Here is a 19,705-nt window from a genome sequence, read left to right as displayed (position 1 = left end):
AAACTGTCTTTTAATATGGCATAAATAGTATATTAATATTTCAGCAGTATATTTCCTTACATAAAAATTGTTACCATAAACTGCGTTTTATATATCCATATTAGATGATATGTTCTTTGGTGAAAAAATGTAAAGATATATGATGTAATGTAATAGTGATTTCTTTTACTGCCACATGCTGTGATTGTTATTCATGTCTCTGATATGTACATAGAATACATGCATAATGAAGGCTGCATATGATGAAGAAAAAAGCGTTGTTTCTACATGTACCCCTAGAAGATTGTTCTGTGCAGCCAATGCCCGAACCTTCACACCAGGTCACCCATTGTCCTCCTCTTGACTCACATGAATGCACACGTTTACCACTGCAATTCTTCCATTGTACCTTTCTATGCTAGAAAGTTATTTATATTCTGCTAACACCCACTCACAGCACCAGATTCAAGGCATGAGCACAGTGAGCAGGAAAGAACCCACATTATTATGACTCAGATGGAAGGAAGCACACAGAAGTGCATTTAATTGCCTCGTCATATTCATCTCTACAGAGCTGTACAATGCGTATTCTGTAATACAATAGATTTAGCCGCCAAGCATAATGTCTAGTAGACAGAATTGGTTTCTGTGTATTGTATAACAGGAATTAGATTGTCCCATTTTAGTGCACAGTGAAATCGCAGACATTTTATTTAGGAGGCATTTTTTTTGTGTTTAGAAGAGAAGCATTGTCAAACTATGACATGTTGGTTGTAGGGACGTTCACAGCATAAGGAAGAATACTCAGAGGAGTCCACATCTATATGTAGTGGCATCCATCACATGGCGTTATATATCTATAGGATCACCATTTCCTGTGTATTGCACAGGCAATATATAAGATGTGGCATTGGGTCATCTTCTTCTTCGGGGTCCTATGGTGATTGTTACTAGTACCTGCAATGCTAACTTATCAACTTCATACCCAATTGTGCATAACCTAAACAAACGATAATGATACAATCCATAATACAGTTTTAATGTCAATCCATAGCTGGAAATTAACTGATTAAGCAATATAAGTAAAGAAGTGAATAAGAACAGAATAATGAACAAGAATAAAAGAAGTGAATAAGAACAGGCATGCCATCAATATTACTAAGAACACCTTTTGCTTGGACAGAGGTTAATACCAGGCGTACTCAATCTATCATCTATGAGCGAAGCAAAGGGTTGTGCACAGACATCAGATTCTAGCTGTCATTTTTTTTAGTGCAGGTTAAAACTGAACTCCAGGCATATTTCAAAACACCCATCAATGTGCTATATATTTATTGAAAAAAAAACATAAAGAAGTAAGTTCACCTTTACAAAGAACCATACTATTCCACATGGGTGTAGAAGCATAGGAGTTGATTTACTAAAATTGGAGAGTGCAAAATCTGATGTAGCTGTGCATGACAGCCAATCAGCTTCTAACTTCATCTTGGACAAAAAATCCTGGAAATTGATTGTTTTCTATGCAGAGCTGCACCAGATTTTGCACTCTCCAGTTTTAGTAGATCAACTCCATAGTGTGCTAAACCTACCAATATAACAAGTGTTTGGCACAAAGGTTAAAAGCAATAATGCACATGAATGACAATATTATGCATATAGATGATGAACTGAAACAAGGGGTAAGTAAATATAAAAACAATAATAGTCCACGATGGTGTGCATAAAGTCAATGGTGGGGTATGGAGCCCACATTCATGGCAGCGTTCCAGTGGGGATGGAAACCATATTCCAAAAAAGCACTGTAAGAAACAAAGGAGGCGCTTCTGGGTGCAGACTTAAAAACAATTTTAATAAACAGAGCAGCAACAAAGATTGCACTCACATTTGAGTTGAGTTAAAAAGTTACATCTGGGACCCTTATATGCCTTTTTAACTCAACTCAAATGTGAGTGCAATCTTTGTTGCTGCTCTGTTTATTAAAATTGTTTTTAAGTCTGCACCCAGAGGCGCCTCCTTTCTTTGTTTCTTACAGTGCTAAACCTACCAGCCAGGGCTCCCTTTTAGTTTAAAGAATGTATGCCAAAACCACATTAAAAAGGAACCTTGTAAAAATCTTCTGCAGCCTGTGATGGCTCCATCCTAATTTATTGTAGGGCAAGAGGAGCTGTTGGGACCAGCACCCCTTAATGCCATGGGGGAGCACCATTCTTTTCTTTAGGCCACACATGTGCAGTGTGTACTCTGTCCAGCCACAGCCACAGAGCTCATCATAGGTAACAGAAGAGAGTACATACTGTGCACGTGAAGCCAAAAGAACAGGTTGCTACTCCCTCCTGTGATTAAGAAGATACAAGGGCTAAAAGCAATCGTGACAAGAGCGCTATAGTTTTCGAGAAACGTTAGTCAAATCTCCATGTTTCTGCTTCCCAACACTCTAATGCCCCGTATAAATGAGCGGAAATTCCACCAGCAAAAATGGGAGCTTTTGGTCTGAAAATGCGACCGTGTGTATGCTGCATCGGACTTTTGCTGGCGGAATTCCAGCCAGCAAAAGATTGAGAGCATGTTCTCAATTTTTCGGTCGGAAAAAGCTCCGATCTGAAATTCCGATCGTCTGTACCAATTCCGACGTGCAAAATTCCTACGCATGCTCGGAAACAATTCGACGCATGTTCGGAAGCATTGAACTTCATTTTCTCGGCTTGTTGTAGTGTTGTACGTCACTGTGTTCTTGGCGGTCAAAAGTTCAGCGAACTTTTGTGTGATCGTGTGTATGCAAGCCAAGCTTGAGCGGAATTCCATCGGGAAAACCATCCAAGATTTTTCCAACGGAAATTCCACTCGTGTGTACGCGGCATTATAGTAGTTATGCCATTCCCTCTCTGTATAATATTCACAACTGCCGCCTCTAATCCTTTTCCTTTCATATCTATTCTAACAGTACCCCTTATCTTTATAAGTTCTATGCACTCACATTTCTACACACATCTCTGCTTCACAACTTGATTCTCTGTGCCTCCCAATGCATATCTTACTGACTAATTAGAGACAGCACTACTTGTACTCTCTGTACTTTTGCTATTGTGGAATGTGAAGACTGTGTTCAATGGCTCATATAGTCAGACACACAGCTTGCATGCAATATGACTTACCAAAATGCACATCATTTAAATCAACATGCAATATATCAAACATTACTTGACTGCTGAGAAGCATAGATGTAACAAGAGAAGGGACCTTGCCCAATGATACTGAGGAGGAGGGATGGCTCCATGTGTTTTCCTATAAGCTTTGTATAAAAGTCACAGAACCTGTGCCAACTGAATGTGCTTAACTTATACCATCACTGTTAAACGAGATCTGCAATCAACACACAAATATTGAGAAACATATTTTACAATAACTTTGGTCCTCTTAGGATTTCTTGGTTTTGATAGAGTATTCTAACAGTCCCTTTACTAAGGTTCAAAATCCCACCACTCCATTTGCTACTGTTTTTTTACTGTTTACCACCATTTACAATGGTTAGTGTGGTCTTGACTATATACAAGGCCCTGTTTTTAGAAGCAAGACTTTGGGTTTTTAGTAGGTCAAAATCTGATGGAGATTATTACTTTAATACCAAACAGTGTAAAAAAAAACAAAAAAACAAAAGGCATGCAAATTGTTGTTCTACAAGCTTTTTATGTTGATAAAGAAAAAAGTATAATATATTTACAAAATTATTCAGTTTTAATTTCACTTGACTACTTTTGTAATCAGGTGGCAATTTAATTTAATCATACTAATTAAATATCATGTGTAAATATTATGTTTTTAGGGGGATACATATTGGTTTTGGACAAACTACCTCAGTCTCCTCCTATGCTTTAGGATACCATCGCTCGATTTTTGCATAAGGCATAATTTTTGCTTATCTCCACCTTCAAGATGCATTGCAATTTAACAATCCGGCAGCTTGGGACAAGAGGGCTCAGTCTCTAAATCGTCCTAGATACCTGACCAGGCTTGCTGGAATTGAGTGAATCCTTACTCTTAATGTGGGCAGCCGGCTGTGACTCCTTGCGGCTTCACAGCTGGCTGCCCACTGTGCATGTGTGAGCTGCTCTTTGTGAATGGTCCTCCAGCCTTCTGGGACTTGTGACATATCCCATAAGGTTACGGGCAGGGAGGTACCCCCCTCCGCCCAAAAAAATGTTCTAAATATGGCAGAGAAGGGGGAAGGAGGAGGAAGAGCGGAACTTTTGGTGAAGTTCCTCTTTTTTTGGAATCTGGAATACAGAATATAAAACAGATATCAGTAAGCAGTTATTTAAAGATATCATGGATTGTTTGGAAATGATTTACACAACGTTGGGAGGCATTGGTAAAAAGTGTCCACATGTCAAGGGATACTTGAATGTAAAGCCCAACTCCAGCCAAAAACCTGAGTTCTGGGTGAAGTGAGAATATGTTAGATCCTTTGTCAAGTTTTTATTCCAGTTCGTGTCCCCATGTCCCTATTAGGGAGATTTCCCAGAAATCTTGTCCAGGAATGAGACAGACCAGGAACAAAAAGGAAACAGTTTGTAGAAAAATGTAACAGCAATACAAATAAGAGTTTCTAATCCTTGCTTACTCTAACCAAATTGAAAAGATTTTTTTGGACTTGGTACCCAAAGGCTAATTCAGTAAACACTGTTTTTTTAAAAAGAGTTATATGTTTTAACCACTTGCTTACTGGGCACTTAAACCCCCCTCCTGTCCAGACCAATTTTCAGCTTTCAGCGCTGTTGCACTTTGAATGACAATTGCGCGGTCATACAACACTGTACCCAAATTATATTTTTATCATTTTTTCCCACAAATAGAGCTTTCTTTTGATGGTATTTGATCACCTCTGTGGTTTTTAGTTTTTGTTAAAAAAAAATGAAAAAGAATTAAAAAAAAATATATATATATTTTTTTTATATTTGGTTATAAAATTTTGCAAACAGGTAATTTTTCTCCTTCTTTGATGTACGCTGATGAGGCGGCACTGATGGGCACCGATAGGTGGCAGTGATGGGCACTGATGGGTGGCAGTGATGGGCACTGATTGATGGCAGCACTGCTAGGTGGCACTGATTGGCACCACTGGTGGGCATTGATAGGTGGCACTTGTGGGCATTGATAGGTGGCACTTGTGGGCATTGATAGGTGGCACTGCTGGGCACTGTGGGCACTGGCAGGTGGCAATGACAGATGGCACTTGCAGGCACAGATGAGGCATATGTGCCTCCTTCCTCTTCGGGACCGATGTCCCTTTGACATAAGCCGGTGATCGACTTTTTTTTCCTCCTCTCGCTGTCAGCGTGAGGAGAAAACGAAACCAATCACTGAACTTTTGTTTACATCATGTGATCAGCTGTCATTGGCTGACAGCTGATCACATGGTAAGGGGCCGGGAAAGGCCCCTTACTCGGATCTGTGATCATCCGAGTCTCCGTGACTCGGTGATCACAGCGCGCACACCGCGCGCCCTGCGGGGTGCGCGCGGTGCGCGTGCACAGGGGAGAACGTCCCATGACGGCCTCCCGGAAATTGAGGTCCGCACTGTGGCCGTCATTCGGCTATGGCCCGGACCTCAAGTGGTTAATAAAGTAGAGAAATGTCAGTTTATAGCATTAAAGGGCAGAAACGTTGGTGGGGTTAATTTACTAAAACTGGAGAGCGCAAAATCTGGTGCAGCTTTACAGAGTGGCCAATCAGCTTCCAACTTCAGCTTGTTCAATTAAACTTTGACAATAAACCTGGAAGCTGATTGGTTTCTTTGCAGAGCTGCACCAGATTTTGCACTCTCTAGTTTTAGTAAACCAAACCCAATGACTATTTACCTAAAAAAAAAACCTCTGCATCTGTTTTTGTGACACCTACAGTAGCAAGCAGCCTATTGAAATATTTCTGTATTAGGTGGAGCATGTGACTTTCTCCTGTTATGTAGCACTGAATGCCTAAGTGACCAATCATTAGGGCTAAGCATGGCACAAGGGTGGGGGAAGGCTCCTTAGTCTTGTGTAAGCTCTAAGCAGACCAACTCAGTGCATTCAAAGAGCTTTTTAGCTTAGAGGTAGGTAAATAGGGTGGTAGTGGAGCCATTATGTTCAATGATAGCATTTCCATCTCTGTGCATTCTTTATGAAATTTAAGTGCCATTGACTGTAGCAGTGAAAATGTTATCATGTACAGTATATTACTGTTTTACGTAATATACATGATAAAATTCTGCAAGGTACTTATGAACAGGGGCTAAAAGCTAGCACTCCTTATTGAATAAGGTTGATGAAGTCCTTTAGTATTATACAGTATATGTAGTTGTTGGTAGGCACAGTACAGCAAAATTCCATCATTCTATATAACTATGTTTTATTATTACAAATCATTTATATCTTACTCTTTATGGGAGCGTTTTTTTCTTTTTAAACAACTAAAACAACACATCTGCAGAAATGTTAATTAGACAGCTGCAGACAGAATCCAAAAAGTAGGGGCAAATGCTTTCCACTTCATACCGTTGCTGCACTGTAAATCAATATTCCTTTGAAGATTTGTTTGCTTGAGTTTAATTGTTAGGAGCTTGTTTTATATGCAGGGCATATTGTTTTCAAAGAACAGCACAGCATTAGCATTCTACCTTCAGAGATCACAGGAACATTACTATTTTTGATGTTAGGTTTCATAGCAACAGTTGCAGTTGTGACGGATTAGTTCAAATGGCAGCAAGCTGCTTGCAACGTTCCAATATTTATTTTCATTTAATATAAGGTTCAGGAGGAAATAAAATTATGTTTTGTTACTTAAATAAAAACTTTCTTGCAAGGAGTATGCATTTACATTTGCTAACTTCTTCCCAAAATGCTAGTTGCTGGGCAGTCATATGGCAGTCAATGTTTGAGTCACTGACCTGGAACAAGTATAAATTTAAGGATTTTTTCATGTTCCTATGACACTCATTTGCTGCATGCTGGTTCAGTTTGTGTGAGTCATAAATACTGATGTCAGACCTTGCCAGAAAGCTATTGTTTACAAAAGAAGGCCTGCAATGACCAGCAATGGCAGCTCCCCTATTTTTCTTATACCAGGCGTATGTTAAAATCATCTGATGCAATGGCAAAATACAGAATATGATGTTCCTGTGTTGTCACAACTCTGAGGGTGCATTCACACTTGTGTGGTGCAACCAAGTGTGATAAATCCTGCGCATTGCTGCATGTTCCTGCACCCTAATGCCGCGTGCAATTTCCAACAACAAATGTTCGATGTGAGCTTGTTGTCGGAAATTCCGACCGTGTGTATGCTCCATCGGACATTTGTTGTCGGAATTTCCGACAAAAATTTGAGAGCTGGATCTCAAATTTTCTGACAACAAAATCCGTTGTCATAAATTCCGATCGTGTGTACACAATTCGGACACACAAAAGTCCACGCATGCTCAGAATCAAGCAGAAGAGCTGCACTGGCTATTGAACTTCATTTTCTCGGCTCGTCATACGTCTTGTACGTCACCGCATTCTTGGCGATCAGAATTTCCAACAACATTTGTGTGACCGTGTGCATGCAAGACAAGTTTGAGCCAACATCCATCGGAAATAAATCCAGGATTTTGTTGTCGGAATGTCCGATCGTCTGTACGTGGCATAACACTTTCTACAATAGAGTGCAACATACGACTCAATGCAGTGCACCACAGCACACATACCAAGCGTTGTGTGCCCTGCTTCCCTAAAAAGGGGTCAGGTAAATTTTTTATCTATTGTGGCATATTGGTAGCCTATTCGTATAAAATGGCTCCCTTAGTGCAGTGCACATAAATTCAAAAAGTAGCACGTTAAATTGGTTCTAAAGTCAGAAGGTTTTTTATCTTAATGCATTCCATGCATTAAAATAAAAAAACCTTACGTGTGCAGCAGCCCCCCTAATACTTACCTGAGCCCATCTCGATCCAGCGATGTTGCACGAGAGACTCAGCCGCCGGGGAATCTCCCTCCTCATTGGCTGAGACAGCAGCGGGGTACCATTGGCTCTCCCTGCTGTCAATCAATGTCAATGAGCGAATGAGGAGAGAGAGGGGCATGGCCATGTCTGAATGGACATTTGGAGCAGCGACTTAGCTCAGGTGCCCCCATAGCAAGCTGATTGCTGTGGGGGCACTCAGCAGTAGGGAGGGGCCAGGAGCACCAAAGAGGGACCCGAAAAGAGGAGGACCTGGGCTGCTCTGTGCAAAACCACTGCACAGAGCAGGTAAGTATAATATGTTTCTTATGTTTAGTATTATAAAAAATATTTGACTTTTGTATCACTTTAAGGCACAGCAGATTACTAAAGTGTGAACCAGCCTGTAGGTGGTGTGCAGCATGGTGTGGTGGCAATAATTCACATAGACGGGTGCAATAAAGAACTTGTTTTGAAGTATGCAGAAACAGTTCACAACTGAACCTAAAGGGAAGACTACCCAACTGGGTGTACTAACGGTTTTCAGCAATGTGAATGGAGCGATGCTCAGCTGGACTGACAGCGGCTGTAAAGAGGGCACAATGCAGTTTGGCCATCTCATGCCCAATCAAGAAGATGTCCGGATAAGTCACAAACCCTACACTTTACCTCCTTGTCAGGAACCTTTCCCTACTGCTAACTCTGTCCCTAACAGGCAGGTACTTTTCTCTACATTGCCCACATGCGAAATTTGCACCAAACCCAGGAGCCAGGATTTTAAATAGGCTCAGCTTGACCCAAGATGGCTGCCAGAGTTACATGGGGCAGCAACATGCAATAGGATAGCTTCCCCAGTGACCAAGGAAACCATAGAGGAACCCTGTTCCTTTGTATTTTCTCTACAACAGTGCTGCTGTGGAAAGCACCACCTGCAGTGGAGAAAGCAGACTGCAGCTGCCTACAAGCCCACCTTATCAAATAACCTAAAAACCTAAGTATGGAAAAATATAATGTGATTACTGAAGATTAGGCATTTTTATACAGTGGGAGGATTTCAATGCCTGACATCCAACAAAAAGATAGATAGAGAATTCATTTGTTTTATGGGGTAGGCTGAGGACACGGCCCATGCATACACTTTGACACATGGTCCAGTCAGTTTGAATTTCAGTGACTGAACTGTAGTCCAGAGGCAGTTATAGCTATTGACTATCCGATTCCAGCACGGTCAATTTATAATGTAAAAATTCTTCTCAAGGTATATTTCTTAAACAATTGTTCAGTTTAGAAATGTAAAATATATCTGTACATTGGGACAATTGCTTGCTATATATAGTATGTGTGCTGTGCTTTATGATTCACAGTGCAGCAAAAGGAATATGCTTTATTGTTCCCCGACAGAACATAATGCAAACTCCAGGGGGATACATTAATGAAATGAAAGGCAGAAGTGAATTTTCCTTTAAAACATCCAACAATGTTTCAGAATTGACATTTCCCCGCACATGATTGGATGCCTTTAGATGTTTTACATTATATGGTTAAGACATCTGGAGGATTTATATTATACAACCAGTACTATAGGGTACTGGTTGTATAATGTGCACATAACCAATGCATGAAGCAGCTACAACTTTGCATATAAAATACTACCATGTAAATGAAAATACATTGAACAGCAAGCCATTTAATTAGTCTGTTCATAAAAGCTTTGAGGGTGCAAATAGCTCTGCATTTGCACAGCTATTACAAATAATCACCAACTGTACAAACAAATGGCCACTGCCATCACCTATAACTTGCCTTTGCAGCAAGGAGCACAACTCCATCTAGTGAACATAACCCAGTAATTTCCCAAATAACCTCAATCAGGAACAAACTGCATTGTGGCCACTAGATGGCACTGATAATCATAGTAAATAAACATAGTAGAGAAATGATTGGATTATTTGTGACACCTGTGTGAATGGAGTCATTCACTGAGGATTTTTTTATAAATCAACCCCAAATGTATGTTCAGACACTTTTTTTTATTGAGAAATGGGTTAAAACTTAGGTCTTACAGCGGCTCAGTTCACAAACTGTGATGCACTTTTGATGGAAAAAAGCATTCTGCACCCTCTTGTGTGACAATTCTCTCATATAAGCCATTATAAATGAAAAAGCAACTTGGCGCTGCTTAAAGAAGCACCTGTGAAAACTCTCAAAAGGTTCTCATAAGCAATTCAAACTGATCTCCAATGCACCTGAAAGCATGCGGCATTTACCCGTCTACACAAGACCTCGTAAATTTAGAGGTCAGTTCAGGCAAAGGAGAAACACAACAAATTAATGGCACTAAAACACAAACTGACAAGCAGAAAAACAAACATGCTTCATGAAATTTAAAACATCACAAAAGAGCATATTATAAAATGCTAGAGGATCCTTTACTGACTTATTATTTAAAAATGATAAATATTCTTTGTAAAGAAGGATGTTTAAGACCTACAGTATATTTCCTAAAAAATAAATAAATAAATAAATAAATAAAGGGCACAAGGGACATTACTTATTATCTTCCCCCAAACCCAGCTTCCATAATCTACCACTGCCATAAGAGTTAATGGACCTGGGGAGCTGTGACAGGCACTCATCAAGATTCCCCAACTATGCCCGCCCTTTCTGCCCAGCTCCTCCATTCATAGAAGCATAGCTCCCAACTGTCCCTGATTTCGAGGGACTGTCCCTGATTTGGAGCAATGTCCTTCTGTCCCTCTTTCCCCCTCATTTGTCCCTCATTTTGGTCTAAATTATATAGTTGTATATAAAATTTACTTTTAATCTTGTGTTTCCCAGTACTTTTAAAGGTCCTTGTGGATTTAATTAACCTTTTTTTTGGTTAATTCATCTTTAAGGGTGTGTGGCAGGGGGTGTGTCCTATGCCTACATACGTTTGTTAGTAGGTGTCCCTCGTTCCCATCTCAAAATGTTAGGAGGTATGATAGAAGCCAGACTATCACTTCTATGAATGAAACATGATCTATGAACCACTCAAACGTTCGTTTTCTTTATTTTTCTGGCAGCTAAACTAACTATCGCAAGATTGTGGAAGAAGACCTCAGTCCTCATCTCTCAAGTATGGCGAATATTTCATGGATTATGTCCCATGAGAACCTTGCTAGTATTATTTAGGACTCAAATAAATGCTTTGAAATAGTCTAGGGCCCATGGAAACATTATATGCACATTGACCTTCAAGCTTGTACTTTCTCTGGTGCTAAATAAATTGGCTCCACAATTCCTGTGATTTTCTTTACCACTCCCTTTCCTCTCTATTTTCTCTTCCTTCACTCTACCCTTTTATCTATTTTTCCCTCTCCTTATGTTGTTGACTGCTGTACAACCCAGCAATGTGGATGAAGCCCTATGGCAAGGGTGGGGGCCTAATTTGGATCCTAGTGAGCCCATGTGACATTTGTACCACCACAGCCCACTCAGAATGTCTTGCTATTAAGGTATTTTGGTATACTGTTCTATTGTTCTGATGGGACAGCGTTGAGATACAGTCTGGCTATCTTTGTATGATGACCTCCCTTGTCTTGAATGACTTTATATTATATAATTCTAATAAAAATATTGAAAGAAAACATGATCTATGAATAGAAGGAGTACTTTTGAATCATCATCTGCCTCTTCTCTATTGATAGATCATTTTTCATTCATACAAGTGATAGTCAGGGCCGTCTTTAATATTTATTGGACCCTGGGCAAAACTTTCTTGCCCCCCCCATGCAATCTCACTTTCACATTACGCAGGATGCCTCCCCCATACTACCCCCACTATTACACAGGACCCCCTTCCTCATACTACCACCATCATTACATAGGACCCCCCCTCCTACATACTTCCCCATACTACCTCCATCATTACACAGGACCCCTCTGCCATACTACCCCATACTACCCTCATCATAACACAGGACCCACTCACCCATACTACCCCCTTCATTACACAGGAGGACCCCCCTTCCCCATACTACCCCCATCAATACACAAGACACCTCCCCCCATACTACCCCTATCATTACACAGGACCTCCTCCCCCATACTACCCCAATCCTTACACAGGCACTCTCCCTGAACAAGGTTTACCTTATCAAGCTGGCCAATCACCACACAAGCTGCAGGCATAACACCCAAAGAATAAACAGCACCACAAACATTCAATTCTGCTTTCATCTCCTGAGTAATAGCCAAATCCACTTATCAAATATTTGCAGGCAGTGAGGGCTCAAGGGGCAGCTCAGCTGCTTTGGGCCACACAACAATGATCCAAACACATCCAAATATCTTGTGAGTCCCAAATCGAACAGATGCCTATCCCAAGGTGTGTGGACACTTTAGTATGAAGACACCACTGTGCTCAAAAGTAATAAAATTGTCTGCTTACCAGACCCACATAGGTCACAAGCGTGTGTGTTGATCCACAGCTTAGGGATGCATTACTCTGTCTACCAAATATCAGAGATTCATGATGGAAAAAAAGCTCCCAGCAGACCTGAGACCCCAGGATTCCTCTGCCCTGGTTCACATTGGTGCGTTTTGATATGCGATTTGACATGTCAAATCAGCGACAATTGCTGGCAATAGCACCGTCTTAATCGGTGCGATGCTACATTTGAGGTGCCACACCGATTTCAAAAAGTAGTTTCTGTACTACTTTTTGCGATTTCGGGGTGCAATTTCCATTGACATCTGTGCAGAAACCCGCACAGATGTCTGTGAAATTGCCGCCAAAATCGGGACTAACATGCAGGAGTGAAATTGTGCGAGTTCAGCTGAACTTGTATGGCTTCATTCCCACAGCTCAGTGTGAACCTGGGCTCTATACCTTCCTCGAAGGGCTCAAATGGATCCCTAGGTTAACAGCTCTTGATGGATAATAAAAAATTGGAGGAAGACTATTAGTGCATATCTTTTGATAAAAATAATCTATTTATTTTAAAAGGAACCTAAAAAATGTTACAGCAAAAAATTGTGGCACGGTCGCCTGCAGTGAGGACTGTGCTCTCCGACTTTACAACTGGCTCCTTCCACAATTATTTGTGGGTAATATTTTTTTAAGTTCCTTTTAAAATAAATTGATTTTTTTATCAAAAGATAAGATAGATCAGTCTTCCTCCATTTTTTTTTTATCATCCATCATGAGCTGTTAACCAGGGATCCACTTGAGCCCTTCAAGGAAGATATAGAGGAATCCATTTTATCAGCCGCAGATGAGCGTCAATGCTTACTCATCCATCCGGGTCTGCTGGGAGCTGTTGTCCATTGTGAATCTCTGAGATGTGGCAGACAGAGGAACGCTTGTGGATCAGCACACACGCTTGTGACCTATATGGGTCTGGTAAGCAGCCAATTTTATTACTTTTGAGCACGGTGGTGTCTTCATACTAAGGAGTCCACACACCTTGGAATCGGCATCTGTTCGAATTGGGACTCACAAGATAATTGCATGTATTTTCAATTCAGCCCATTTATGGCATACCTGGTCCGGCGAACCAGAGTCCGTCAGACAATTCAATCGTGTGTGGGCTCCAGCGGACTTTTTTTCCCCAAAAGTTTGACAGACCTAGAAATGAAATATGTTTCAAATCTTTTTGACGGACTCGAGTCCGGTCGAAAAGTCCGCTCGTCTGTATGCTAGTCCGACGGACAAAAACCGACGCTAGGGCAGCTATTGGCTACTGGCTATGAACTTCCTTGTTTTAGTCCGGTCGTACGTCATCACGTACAAATCAGTCGGACTTTGGTTGATTGTGTGTAGGCAAGTCCGTTCATTCGGAAAGTCCGTGGCATTAGATTATATACACGTTGTGTTTGAATTGTGTTATATTTTTTGATTATGCACATACAGTTTTAAGAAATTTTGCTTATCCACATGTTACAGGTCAATCTAGACCACACACTTGTTTCCAATTTACCCATTGTGTTCACATTGGGCAACATTATTGTGCATTATTTATTTATTTCAGCTACTTATATAGCGCCGTCAATTTACGCAGCGCTTTACATATAAATTGTACATTCACATCAGTCCCTACCCTCAAGGAGTTTACAATCTAAGGTCCCTAACTCACATACATACATACTAGGGACAATTTAGACAGGATCCAATTAACCTACCAGCATGTCTTTGGAGTGTGGGAGGAAACCCACGCAAGCACAGGGAGAACATGCAAACTCCAGGCAGGTAGTGTCGTGGTTGGGATTCGAACCAGCGACCCTTCTTACTGCTAGGTGAAAATGCTATCCACTACACCACTGTGCCGCCCCATTATATTTTATATCACTGTGGGTTTTTCCTCCCTTTACATAGAATCAGCGCACCTTCACACTATCAATCACTTTTCATTCCTGGTATTCAGGGTTCTTCAGGTGCAGCAAACTTAATTAATTGAATTGTCAGCGCTTCCCTTCACCTACACACACAGAATGACTGATTGTTGGGAGCAGGATTTCTGTCTGGTATATTGAGCACTCTTAACCCTTTTTACTATGTGAGTATTTTTAACTTTTTAAATAAAATTGGCTATACAGTATTACACTGTTAGAGACGTTTGTCCTTGTGTTTTATGTTTGCATGCTGCGCATAGAAAGCAAAGGAGACCCCATTGAAACAGCTGGAGTGACATCTTGGCTGAGCCTGGGTGGATGCCTTTCTTAATCTTTCAAGTGCCTTAGACCTCTCATAGGGGTCAATTTACTAAAGGCAAATCCACTGTGCACTACAAGTGCACTGCAAGTGCACTTGGAAGTGCAGTTGTTGTAGATCTGAGGGGAAGATCTGAAATGAGGGGAAGCTCTGTTGATTTTATCATCCAATCATGTACAAGCAAAAATGCTGTTTTTTATTTTCCTTGCATGTCACCCTCAGACCTACAACAACTGCACTTCCAAGTGGATTTTCCTTTAGTAAATAAACCCCATAGTGTATACAACTCACATATGTGGACATACAGTACCAAATACACCCCCCCTGTTACATCATAATCCTGTCAAAAACAACACAAATAGTATGCTCATATTTTCAATATGTACAGAGTAATAGTTTCCCCCCAAAAAACAAACAAGTATGAAAGTACCTAAAAATGCCATGTAGGAGACAAGATAAACCTAGTTTTTGACATTGACCTGTCATTGCCTTGCAACCCCTTGTGAGTAAGTACCTGGCCTGCTTCTAGGTGGGAGCAATATAGGAAATCCAACCCCATGTCGTTGGACTAGCGCATGTGCGCCATCAGAACACACAAATTAAAATTGCATTCCCCTTATCTCTGGAGAGGATCCCCCCTTCTCACACCAGCAATACATACTTTATTAAGGGTTACTCTAATTGCAACACTGATCATTGCATATACATTCTCAAATGTCACTGTTCCTTAACCTCCCTGGCGGTATGATTATGTCAGATTTTAGGTGCTGAAAGCGGTACCATTATTTTGCATGGAAATTTGGCGTTTTATATTGTAGACCTGTAATTCTTAGGAATAACTCACTGAAATCTTTCCAAACAAGAGTCTTGTAGACATCCTGGGTATGATAAAGTTTGAAACACAAAATCATAAATTATAATATAATAAATAACTATAAATAATTACAAATAATAATATAATAGTAATAATACTTTTTATTCAATAAATTTTAGTAAATAATATAATCAAAAACACTGACATTTTTTTTGGCGAAAAAGAGTGCAGTATTAGTAGTCATATTGCTTCAGTAAACGTCTCGGGTATGGAAAATTTTAAAACAGGGTACAGCACAAAGTCCGACATCACAGTCAGGACAGTAGAACTGGGTTTCTTTTCTGATTTTCCATCCAGTGTGGTCACGTTTAGAGCAGCAAACCACACACATCCTTGTGGGTGCTGCCTTCTTTTCCGTTGGTGGAATGTGGTCCATAAAGTGTCGACCTGCAAGGCGTTCCGGGTTCACAACGCCAGCAGCACGACGTCCAGATCTATTTACAGTGGTTGGTGTTTGGTGCTTGAGAAATATAAGTTCGGCAACTTTCCAAACAAAGTCCGCATGAACCACAGGCCTGTCACTCTTTTTTTTTAGAAGAATGAAAGCGTTCCACGGGAACTGTTCAAGAAGATGCCTGAAGATTTTTTTGTAATATTTTTTTTGTTGCTTTCTCATTGCTGGATAAAAAGTCATGGCCTGGTCAGCTCTGTCAACACCTCACATGGTGGTGTTGTAGTCCATTATGACTTGAGGTTTCATTACCTCTTTTCCACCTTTTGTATGTACCATGACAGTAGAGGTGTTGTGAATGGTACTCATTAGGCGCGCCATCTCAGTGCCATCATTTTGCCTTTCTGCCAGGCAACTATTTCTCCTGCCTTGAGCTTTTCATTGCCAAAGGTTGGCGGCATGTCACGCCATTAAGCTCTAACAGTCCCGTATACATCCGTCTTGTGCTGTAGAAGGAACTCATAGAGTTCTGGAGAAGTGTAAAAATTATCTGTGCTTACACAGTACCCCTGATTCAGCAATGACTCAATCAAAGTAAGAACAGAAGTGGTTGCCATTCCATAATTACTGAATCTTTCGTTGAATTTGGTCCCTTTCCCGGTGTAAAGGCCCGAATTCCATATATAACCAGTGTTCGCTTCACAGAGCATGAATGATTTTATGCCAAATTGTGCTCTCTTAGACGCGGTGTACTGTATCCAGCTAAGTCTTCCTTTGTAGGCCATTAGACTTTCGTCGATACTGGCGTCTCTGTCTGGTACATAGGTCTGCTGGAAATTTTCCAGAATAATTTGATATAGATCCCAAATCTTATTCAGTTTTGGAGCTGGATGAGAAGTCTCATCTAATTCTTCATTATTTTGAAAATGCAGATATTTCATTATGAGAGAAAATTTGTACTCCGACATGATGGTGCCAAAAAAAGGAGTGGCTAGTATTTTGTTGGTTGTCCAGTACCACTTCTGCAGGGGTTTCCCCATCACTCCCTGGAGAATAATTAGTCCCAGAAACTTCCATATGTCCTCTTTGGTCACTGGTTCCCATTTTCTGCTCCTTGAAAACCTCTGAGGAATAGCAGCTTGTTGCTCCTGGTACCGATTTGTCTCTGTAACAATTCTTTCTATGACTTCATCATTTAAAAAGAGTTGGAGGTATCCCAAGGGGCTGTCATCTTCAACCTCCACTTTGATACCAGGTGCTCCGGTAAACGGGAATCTTGGGGGCGCTGCGTACTCCGTACCGCAGTCAATCGAGCACCAAGTCCGATCATCACTGGGCACAGTCGCAGGATCATCGCTGAAATCGCTTTCCATGCCTGATGACGAACTTCCCCATGAATCACTATCACTCACTTCTGCAAGCGATTCTGTCTCGCTGTCGCTGTTTTCCAGCAGGTCATATGCCGCTTTTGAGGTCGAAGCGCACTTTTTTCATGCCATGGTCACTCTGCAGTTTCCAGACAGAAAGTACAGTAAAACTACAGGCAGGGGCACTGGACAAAGCACTGGGGGGCAAACTAAGGTCAATTTTATTTTATTTAGTAATGTAATCCAATAGGATTACAATGTATCAGTGTGTTTGTGTTTTATACTATTTGAATTTGCCGCCGGTTCCACCCCACGCCCGACGTACGTTTCGTCACACGTGCCCCAGACGACGTCAGACTGTGACGAAACGTCGGGCGTGCTGACGTGCTGCATCTACCGTCTGCAGGACGGGCGTTCGCTTCCAGCCGGCCGGCTTTATGTGCTTTTGTTTATCCATCTGAGTGTAAGTGTGATTTTAATATTTTTTAATAAAAGGTGAAAGCAGGATTACGCTATGTTGCTCTTCTTCTTAACTCCTTGGTGTACCTCCCTCGAGATTTATCCCTAGCCAGGGGTCATATCTCTACAATACAGTGAATACTGGATAATTGGGGAACAGCGTGCTTATTCCAAGCGAAGGTGGTGTTTTTCCTTGGTGGTCCCATCCTGAAAGGCCCCGACCGGGTTAAGGTCGCAAGCTTCCCTAAGCTTGCCGTTTGGTAAGCACGCATTCCTACCAATACCACAGTGGTGCGGTGAAGGACACATTGATTTATTTGTATTCCCACCTATCTACGTTTTTCACTATATCCACTATCTGAAATTGATTCTGGATAGGATTTTTTACCTCTATCGGTTATTGTGAACTTTATTATGAACTTTGGAATTAATCCTAATTTTGGGTCTAATATTCATTTTATGGGATTTGGTTTATATCATACAAACCTTTGTTGTCACAGCGCTGCTACTTATAAGGACAGAGTACAATCCGCTTCCTCCTCATCCTCAGGTGAGTGCACAGAGGTAGCTTCAGGCAAATCAGAGCCAGACTTTGAAGGAGAATGTGGAGAAGCATGCTTGCGCCTCTGCATTCCAAGTTGGCTTTCATGGAGGTAATTTTGGTCATAAAATCTGACATGACTGCAGAAAATTCTTCTCTGGATCACACTTGGGGGAGTTAAGGAATAGTACAAGAGGACAATTGTCCAGGCTATTGGCATTAACCTTTGAGGCAGCAACTCCGAAAAATACCCCAGACTTGATAGTGGGAGACCTGCCAGACTTGTCCCTCTGTGATAATGATCTGCCATGTACAAATGTGCATGCCCCACAATGGGTACTAACAGACTAACTGCAGGACCAGGGGAGAGTATTCGGCTGTCTGTGACCTTGTCAGTTCAAGGCGGCAGGAAATCCACTGACAATTGTCCTGCAAAAATCGTGGTGGTGGAGCAGCTCAAAATGGCCAGCGCTGAATCAGAAGAGTTGGCACCAGGCTCTTCTGACACTGTTTGGCCCCTAAAATGTGGACAAGGTGTAGAGTGCCAGGCAGGATCCAGGGGCAAATGCCCCATCCATACAGTCCCTATGAAGTCTTCAGGGACACAATTCCACCAGTGGGTGTTCTGGATGTAAAGCGCTCTGTGGCTGACTCCCACGGTACATCAGGTGTCTTGAAAATTGCCCACAACAAAGCCCAGTGATTTGAGTTATAATGCTGAGTCAAGGTATGGCTTCCTAGGCTATACCAAGCATCAGCAAATCTGGAAAACTGCATAACAGAACATAAATGAGAGAAGACAACCATTCTCCTAAGCCACTAACAAAAAAAATGGAGCTTGATTGGAATGTGTGGGGTTATATTTAGCTTACTAACAGCTTTGTTTGATAGTGGCCGATCTCCTGTAGACAGCAGTAAAACTCTTTTATTTTAATTAACCCTGTATCCCCTAATAAACAATAAAGAAAATAAGCGATCAAGAAATATATTTTGGAATGAAAGACATAAGCGGGAATACATTTATACTCTATGCAAATATGTAAAGGACCCTTAATATGCAATGCAATGTGGCTATATTATTTTTCATTATTGATAAGTGAATATTTGGGCTTGCTGTCATTGAGACAAACTGCAAAGTGCTAATGTGGATATCCCATAGTAACCAATCCCATAGTAACAAATCCAAATTCTTTTAGTTACCTAACTAAACTGCCGAGGGCTAACACCTGCTTGGCCTTGGTTGCTATGGATAACTGTACATCTCTGCTGCCTGCTAGCACTGTATTAGTCAGTTAAGGCCTTGGTGTGTATTCAAGCAACCTGCATTACTTTACAACATCAGAAATTTGACATTCTTTGATGAACCAGAATAAAAAAAACTATTCTTCTTCCACAAGCCATTTTGTTCGATCAAATGCCCGCAATGAACAATGCTGTCTCTTCTCTCAAC

General features: G+C 41.1%; 1 protein-coding gene and 1 long non-coding RNA gene across 10 annotated transcripts in view; one reads left to right on the top strand and one right to left on the bottom strand.

Moving 5' to 3' along the window:
• DLGAP1 (DLG associated protein 1) overlaps positions 1-19,705 on the bottom strand; it is an 834,809-nt gene that overhangs the window by 226,058 nt on the left and 589,046 nt on the right. The window lies entirely within an intron of this gene.
• Positions 1-19,705, top strand: part of LOC141145081 (uncharacterized) — a 136,464-nt gene that overhangs the window by 37,706 nt on the left and 79,053 nt on the right. Inside the window, exon 3 of one of the 3 annotated variants that reach the window (XR_012244507.1) lies at positions 10,995-12,266. The exons of the other annotated variants lie outside the window; for them this stretch is intronic. This is a non-coding gene — a long non-coding RNA (uncharacterized lncRNA). Of the gene's footprint in view, positions 1-10,994; positions 12,267-19,705 lie in introns of those variants that run through there. 3 annotated transcript variants of the gene reach the window in all.

This window comes from Aquarana catesbeiana, linkage group LG05 (genome assembly GCF_042186555.1).
Source record: "Aquarana catesbeiana isolate 2022-GZ linkage group LG05, ASM4218655v1, whole genome shotgun sequence".
Lineage (NCBI taxonomy): Eukaryota > Metazoa > Chordata > Amphibia > Anura > Ranidae > Aquarana > Aquarana catesbeiana.
Note: the sequence above shows the minus strand (reverse complement) of the source record. Positions and strands in the feature narration are given on the sequence as shown.